Source organism: Saccostrea cucullata, unplaced genomic scaffold (genome assembly GCF_032062105.1).
Source record: "Saccostrea cucullata isolate Sc308-1 unplaced genomic scaffold, CSIRO_AGI_Scuc_v1 ctg14972, whole genome shotgun sequence".
NCBI lineage: Eukaryota > Metazoa > Mollusca > Bivalvia > Ostreida > Ostreidae > Saccostrea > Saccostrea cuccullata.
The window spans coordinates 3,918-12,519 of record NW_026918412.1 but is presented as its reverse complement, the minus strand read 5'-3'; the positions used below and the strand labels follow the sequence as shown (position 1 = coordinate 12,519).

At 33.6% G+C, this 8,602-nt stretch overlaps 2 long non-coding RNA genes across 2 annotated transcripts; one reads left to right on the top strand and one right to left on the bottom strand.

Moving 5' to 3' along the window:
• Window positions 1-1,379: 1,379 nt before the first annotated feature.
• LOC134264759 (uncharacterized) lies at window positions 1,380-4,482 on the bottom strand. The gene is made up of 3 exons (XR_009991612.1): window positions 4,409-4,482; window positions 2,596-2,743; window positions 1,380-1,463 (listed from the first exon to the last, which is right to left on the bottom strand). It is a non-coding gene; the product is annotated as an uncharacterized LOC134264759 (long non-coding RNA).
• Window positions 4,483-6,075: 1,593 nt separating this feature from the next.
• LOC134264753 (uncharacterized) lies at window positions 6,076-7,284 on the top strand. The gene is made up of 3 exons (XR_009991610.1): window positions 6,076-6,165; window positions 6,287-6,367; window positions 7,140-7,284. It is a non-coding gene; the product is annotated as an uncharacterized LOC134264753 (long non-coding RNA).
• The last annotated feature ends 1,318 nt before the right edge of the window (window positions 7,285-8,602 follow it).

Sequence of the window (8,602 nt, the reverse complement as noted above, 5' to 3'; positions counted from 1 at the left end):
GACTTGTATTTTCACTTTATAATCAATAGAGCCCCGCCCTGACATCAGAACCCCAGACCCTGGGGCTATAAAATATACAATTTCTGAAGAGGCATTCCTGCTCATCATAACTATGTACTTAGTTAGTTTATTTAAATCCTAGGAGCAGAGAAGAAGATTTTCAAAAAATTCATGTATTTTCACTATATTATTAATAGACCCCCTCCCTGGCACCAGAACCCCTGACCCTGGGGCCATAAATTCACAATTTTGGTAGAGGCACTCTTGATCATCATAACTATGTACTTAGTTTGTTTATTTAATACCCAGGAGCAGAGAAGAAGATTTTCAAAGAAATAATGCATTTTCACTCTTTAATATATATAGGCCCGACCTAACACCAGAACCCCTGACCCTGGGGCCATAAAATTCACAATTTTGGTAGAGGCACTCCTGATCATCATACCTATGCACTTAGTTGGTTTATTTAATACCTAGGAGCAGAGAAAAATATTTTCAAAGAAATAATGCATTTTCACTATATGATCAATAGAGCCCCACCCTAACATCAGAAACCCTGACCCTGGGGCCATAAAATTCACAATTTTGGTAGAGGCACTCTAGCTCAACATAACTATGCACTTAGTTGGTATATTTGATACCCAGGAGCAGAAAAGAAGATTTTCAAAGAATTCATGTTTTTTTTTACTATATAATCAATAGAACCCCGTCCTAACACCAGAACCCCTGACCCTGGGGCCATAAAATTCACAATTTTGGTAGAGGCACTCTTGCTCATCATTACTATGTATTTAGTTGGTTTATTTAATACCCAGGAGCAGAGAAGAAGATTTTCAAAGAAATAATGCATTTTCACTACCTAATAATTTAGCCACGCCCTAGCACTAGAACCCCTGACCCCAGGACCATGAATTTCACAATTTTGGTAGAGGATTCATTGCTTATTACAATCATGCAAACAGTTTGACTGCTTGATGTCCAGGTGTAAAAAGAAGAAGATTTTTTAAGATTGCATTAATTTTAGTGGTTTTGGCCCCACCCCTCAAGCCCCAGGGGGCAGGGATCATGAAATTAACAATTTTTGTTCCCCTTCACCCGTAGATGCTTCGTGCCAAATTTGGTTGAAATTGGTTAAGTGGTTGCAGAGAAGAAGCTGAAAATGTTCAAATGTTAACGCACGACGCACAACGCACAACGACGGACCAAAACGGATAGCAATAGGTCACCTGAGTTTACTCATGTGACCTAACAATCTTGTGTCAGGTATCAATTAAACCTTGAGATAATTGTCTCTGTTTCATTGACCTTTATCTGATGATGCAATTTGTATCTGTTGCAAGGGAATTTAAAAGCAAAATTTACCTACCATTGCATCTATGTTCCTTCTGAACACACGGCAGAAATCTGTGGCTGTGGTAGCTGGATTTTTTCCTGAACAATTTGAGTCCATCAGCGAAAGATCTCTGTAAAGCAAAACACAAGAAATAAATCTAAAAATATTATTAAGACTAGTCATGAATTTTATATCTTCAAAGTTTAACTTTTAAAAGGAATAAGTTTGAATCTGTTTTACTATTTAAACCGTCATGGAAATATTATGCACTAATTTTGCCTCTGTTATCAAAAATTGTTGGGTTTATATTGTTTTTGTACTGTTATGTCCATCTTTCTGTCTTAATATGTTCCTTTAAACACATATTTATGAGTGGGTGGGGCTATGGCTTCATATTCCACAGGTGTATTTCATGTAACAAGAACTTTATCGGGGTACTATAAAATTTGACCTCTTGACCTTGATATTAGGGTTTGATCCACTTTTACAAAAAAAATCCCTAAACTTTAACCTAGGCTAATAATTTTGAACAGTTAGTGCTATCAATCTGATAATTCACATTATTTTGTAATCATTGTGACAATTAAGACCATTCAATAAGTTTTTTTTTACCTTAAAATTGGTCTTGATCTAAGAGTTTGACCCACTTTTAAAAAATATAATCTTGGCCATAACTTTTTAACAGTTAATACTAAAATTCTCATATTTCACAGGTTAAATTATTCCTTATGACAAAACCTTCCTTCAGATGCTAACAATTTGACCTTTTGAACTTGACCTTTAAGTTTGCCTTGCCTTTCAGTCCTCGCTTTAAGATGTCATATAGGCATATAATTATAAAGGCGTAAACATAGGATAAAATAATATATGTATATGCATAAGTTTATTTGCTGAGTACCTAGGAGCAGAAAAGATGACTGTCAAAGACTTACTGCATTTTTTTATATGTCTCCTATAACATCAGAACCTATTACTGGGTACCCAGGGGCAAAGTAATGTACAATTTTGGAAATGGACCTCTTTAATACTCATTATAAGTATATACTTTAAATGTACTTAGTTTGTTTGCATTCTATCAAGAAGCACTTTTATCATGCAAAATTTGGTTGATAATGGTTCAGTCAGTAAGGGATAATTTGTTACTGATGGGACACACAACAACTGATGAAAAGAGAAGCAATGGGTCTAAAAACAAATAACAATAAATTGACACTTGCATCCCTTAAGTGTCCATATTAATGACATTAAATTTCAATCCTTACCAATGCATAAGAGGCACCTTGAAGTTGGTCTTTTCCTCTGAATTGGTCATTCGGATGGTGATAACCAGAAATTGCCGAGAAGTGAGGTATACCCCTGCAGTCAAGCCATTATTGGCATTTACTCCACATTCTTCTCTTGTGTCACTAGCTGAAATGTATCATATTATTGAGAATCTCACAAATTTAAGAATTTTTTATAAGCTGGTATTTTTACAATTGTACTTTTTTTATAAAATGCATTTAAAGTTTCGATCAACAATGCATGAAATCAAAATGAAAAATTTTACGACAAATTTTGACCAAAAACAGGATATGTTTGTGAAACACTGATGACCCCGTATGACAACATAGCAAAGATTAAACTTTTCTTAAATGCAAATTTAATTAATAGGTACCAAAAGTAGGATATTCTCACTGGAAAGCAATTGTGAAATTTGAAAGCAGGCCATTATTAAAGTTTTTTTTTCAACAAGTACAAAAATCTCCAAGGTCAAGTCCTAAAGGCTAAGTTACTAATTGGTATCCAATGAAAGGTCTTGCCACATAGAATTACTTATGTAGAGTATGGAAGCCCTAGCCCTAACCTTTCAGAAGTTATGGCCACGGTTAATTTTCTTTTAAAAGTAGGTCAAACTCCATGTCCATGGTCAAGGTCAAAGTGTCAAAGTTCTTGTTATCAAATAAAAGGTCTTGTCACAAGAATTAAATATGTAAAATATGAAAGCACTAGAACTAACCCTTTGAAAGTTATGGTCAAGGCTTGTTTTTTAAAGTAAGTCAAACTCAAAGGTCAAAGTCAAAGGGTCAAAGTGTTTGGTATCCAATGAAGGGTCTTCTCACAAGGATTACATATGTGAAGTATGAAAACCATATCCCTTACCGTTCCAAAGTTATGGCCAAGGTTCAAGTTTTGCACAGGTACAGAAATATACAAGGTCAAGGTCAAAGGGTCAAGGTTGTTGGTATCCAGTGAAAGGTCTTTCAATAAAAAATACACATGTGAAGTATAAATGTCCTGGTGTCTACTGTTCAAAAGATATTGCCAAAGAAAAAGTGTAAAATTATCATGTAAAAGTGAGTCAAACTCCAAGGTCAAGAGATCAAATTTGGTAGTACCCAAAGAAAGGTCTTGTCACAAGGAATACACATGTGAAATATGAAAGTCATGGCTCCAATAAATCAAAAGTTATGGGCAAGGTTAAAGTTTTTGAGAACAAACAGACAGACAGACGGACACGACAAAAACTATAAACTGTACCCCAACACTTTGTTTACAGGGGCATAAAAAGGGCAAACCTAAGCTTCTGGCTTAGGTGAGAAAAATAAATTCAATAAATATTCCCAGCTTAGTCATAATTGGTCACGAGATTAAATTCCATTAAAGCCCGAAGGGTTTCTATGTAAAACTTTGATTGGCCATTTTGGACCCGCCCTTCCCCTGGGGGTCATGATTTGAATAAACTTGAATCTACACTACCTGAGGATGCTACTCTGTAAGATTCATCATCACAGTGGTTCTTGAGAAGAAGATTTTTAAATCATCTCATCAAATTTTCATTATTTCTGAATTATCTCCCCTTTGATATGGCATGGCCCTTCATTTGAACTAACTTGAATCCACTTCACCTAAGATACTTTGTGCCAAGTGTGGTTGAATTTGGCCCACTGGTTCTTGAGAAGAAGTCGAAAATGTGAAAAGTTAATGACAACAACAACGACGACAGACAGACAATGGACAAACTAGTTTGATCAGAAAAGCTCACTTGAGCCTTCGGCTCAGGAGAGCTAACAAAAAATATTATAAAATACTTACAAGTATTTTGACAAGTTGGGAAAATTTAGGAGTTAGGACTACTCTGGTACTTGAAATCTGATCCTTGTGATGACAAGTTACTGTGCCTATACAGAGAAACTAAAAAATGTCAGGTACTGTAGGTTCAATAACATTTAGTTCATTATCTTTTTGTCACTTTATTTAAATTAAAAACATGTATTCTATAAATTAACGAAGATTATATACATGTATTTACATTAAAGAAATGCAAGATAAGCAAATATAAGCTGAATGGTTAAGGTTTTGCTACATTTATACATGTAATACATGTGACAAAATTGTTATACACGTAATAACAAAATTGTTATTGATTGTTATTCACATAATAACAACAAGCAAATTCAAAGAATTGTGGTCCCCCGCTTTCGGTGTCTTTGTGGGTGAGATGTTATTTTTTATGACATATAGTGTGTAATATGAACATCCTATCATATGACATTTATTAAGAAAATAACATTGAAGTTGATTTTTTTAAAGGATGAAAACCCTAATCCTTACCGTTAAAAGGTTATGACCAAAGTAAAAAGATTTTTTAAAAGTAGGTCAACTCCAAGGTCAGGATCAAAAGGTCAAAATTGTTGATATCCCATGAAAGATTTTCTCACAAGGAATACACATGTGAAGTATGAAAACCCTAACCCTTACTGTTCAGAAGTTATGGTCAAGGTTAAAGTTTTTTCATAAGTATATAAATCTCCAAGGTCAATGTCAAAAGGTCAAGTTGTTGAAGTCCAATGAAATGTTTTGCCACAAGGAATACATATGTGGAATATGAAAGTCCTGGTTTCTACTGTTTAAAAGTTGTGACCAAGGTTAATTTTTTTAAAAAGTAGTTAAAACTCCAAGGTCAAGGTCAAAGGGTAAAAGTTTTTGGTATCCAATGAAAATATCTTCTCACAAGGATTACATATGTGAAGTATGAAAGCTTTAGTTCTCACAGTTCAAAAGTTATGGTCAAGGTTAAAGTTTTTTATAAGTACGTAAATCTCAAAGGTGAAGGTCAAAAAGTCAAGGTTGTTGTAATCCGATGAAAGGTCTTGCCACAAACAATACATATGTGAAATATAGAAGTCCTAATACCTACTATTCAAAAGTTATGACCAAAGTAAAAGTTTGGAATTTTTGTGTTAAAGTGGGTCAAACTCCAAGGTCAAGGTCAAAAGGTCAAATTTGGTGGTACTCAAGGTAAGGTCTTGTCACAAGGAATACACATGTAAAATTTGAAAGTCATAGCTCCTCTAAATCAAAAGTTATGGGCAAGGTTCAAGTTTTTGTGACGGACGGACAGACTGACGGACAGACGGACAGACGAATGAGATTTAATGTCCCCTCGCTTTCGCGAAAGTTTATGTTGCCGAAATTAAGTTTAAATCGCCAAAATGAGTAATCCGGGCTCGCTACCCATTTTAGTCACTTGGAAAAGGACAATCGGTGATAATCATTTAAAAACACAACATATTGACCTAAAACGTTCAGCGAAGGCCAATCCTAGAATAATAAACTATGTCCGTAAATTTCATGAAGAAAGAATGAGTATTTATTTCGAGATTATTAAAAACCCGGTTTTCGTTATCGGAAATCCCGGCCCGGCCCGGGTTTCGCTACCCATTTTAGTCACACTCCTCTACTTGCACTTCCTGTTACAGAAAAAAAATCCGAGTCAGCAAGAGCTCCTTTCTATGGTTTGTTCTAGACTTTCCTTTTGGCTGATTGTGATGTACTTCTTTGAAACAATGGTAAATATGTATGCTTTATTGATTTTTTGTCATATTTTGTGGTTATAGTGCACATTTTTATTGATAATTCAACTTGCAACGAAATCTTTCAGAGTAAATTCGGATTGCGTACTTATTTCAGGTTCTACGTAACGCAGTCAGGTGAATCGACTGGTCCATTTTATGCTTAGTGACATCTATATGAAGGTTTACTAAATTTTGAGTAAGTAATAAGGTTATTTTTATTTAAACTAATTGTCATTACAAGCTTCTACATATGTGTCAGAACAAACACAACACAAGACAGTGTTTTGGTTCTGACACATGTAAACACAACTTTTATAGACCAAGTGTATCCCATAAAATAATTTAGACATAGGTTAAACAAAAGGTTCAATCTTCTAAGGGATTAATTTGAGGTCCATGCAAAAAAAGTGTAACTATATGTTGCATTTGATTTATTCACACTGACACAGTTGAGGTATTCTAATTATTCTGTGCAGATTTTTTAAAAAAAAATCTTTTCAGTATTTAACTGTTGTCTGTACTCTGTAATATATTAAAAATTCATCAATTACATGTTTATTACCATCCAATTGGAACATCAGAATTAAAATGATTTTTTTTAATCTCATTTATGGTTCAATAGCAGCCCGATATATAGAGTCGCTTGGTCAATAACACACTGTATGGTGTCTGACACATCCCTTTAAAGTTTGATATGCAGTTATGAATCTGTTAAACACATGGTCTTTTCTGTTTCGCTCTAAACATATAGTACCATTTAACATACCAGTGCTCAGTAACTCAAGTTGCCAAAACATGGACTTTTCAATTAGTGATATCATTGAATTATTGTATTTAATGTCATCCTAATCTAGGAATTGGTCCCTTTGACCTAAACAATTGGAAAATTAGTATGGGTAATAGTATTTTATAATAATTAATATAATAATTAAATAATTGATTAATTAATTAATAAATAATCTTTGTAGGAAACACTTGTCAGGACACAAGACTGAAAGAAAGACGTACTGAAAAACTGCCTGTAAACACAACAATCATTTAAGACAATGGATTACCCAGGATTACCCACATCCAAGCAATATGATATCAGAGACTGGCAATTTTTATCACTTGATGTGGCAGAAAAGCCTAAATAAATATTGAAATTTTCAATTTCTTTGTTCTTTGCTTTTCTCTTGTGAATATGAATATCGCATAATATTTATGCGAATTTCGCACGATTTTCACATGAAAAACTGATAATTTGGAATTCGCATGAATATCATGCGAAATTTCAGTCACATGAAAATCGCATGAATTTCGCATAAATATTATATGAGGACATTCGCATGAAATTCGCATATGGAACTTCTCGCATGGTTTTTATATGATTTTCGCACGAAATTCATGCGAAAAGGCAATCGCATGAAAATCATGCGAGCCACTTTTCCCTGTGTAAGCAGGCCAATTGATTGAAATTGTGAATTAATAATTTAAACACGCATCTGAAAAAAAAAATTAGATAAGACTTTTTATCTCAATAATACGGCGTAGTTATTGAAAATTCTCATAATAAATAAATAAAGACTAATAAATAAATACAAAGGTAACTGCATATGGTACTGCATTCTGTAATATTGCCAAAGAATTGCCTTATCATACCACCCTTTATATTTTAGATTAACAAGCACTTGTAGTGTTTAAAATGTACAGGTAAATGGCATCTTAAAGAAACTTTTACAAAGCACATAGACTCAGCAGAGACATATAATATGTCTCTGGGCACAGATAGCTTAAGTTAAACACACAATAAACACCCATATCACATGGATGAATAATTTCGATACTTTAAATAGTCAAGTGGATTGTTTGAAGATAACTTTTTTTCAAATTTCAGAATTACAAAATCAAGGTAAAACCAGTGGCAGTAAGCATTTTTGCAGGAAAAATCTCTTTCACGACAAGTTTACTTTGCACACATATTATTTTATATGCTTTACATTTTTGTGTCAGATAAAGCTGAGTTAACATTAATGCTTCTAAATGGGAACTTATTTGTAAATTAGAATAGATACAAAGATGTAAATTTAACATGTTGATGAATAGATTAATCATAAGAGGATCGAGTTACGTTTTTCCATAGATGTTTAAAACAAATGGCTTAAAAACCGGAAAATCCTATAAGTTTCAAAATATGTCTGCACACTCTACAAACTTAATTTATTCATGTGGGTTATTTTCCCATCGTTTCGTTTGCCTACGAAATTTCAACAAAGAGGAATTCAAAATGCAGTATTTCTTTTTAAAGACATGAAAACTTAAAACCATGAAACGTGATTTTCCGTAAGAGAGAAAAAGAAAATGCTGGCTAACTTTTTTTCACCTTTACACTGTCCTAATAACTTAAGGCCATTCATCTTATAGAGCATAATGTTCAGGTTTTTCTGCTGTG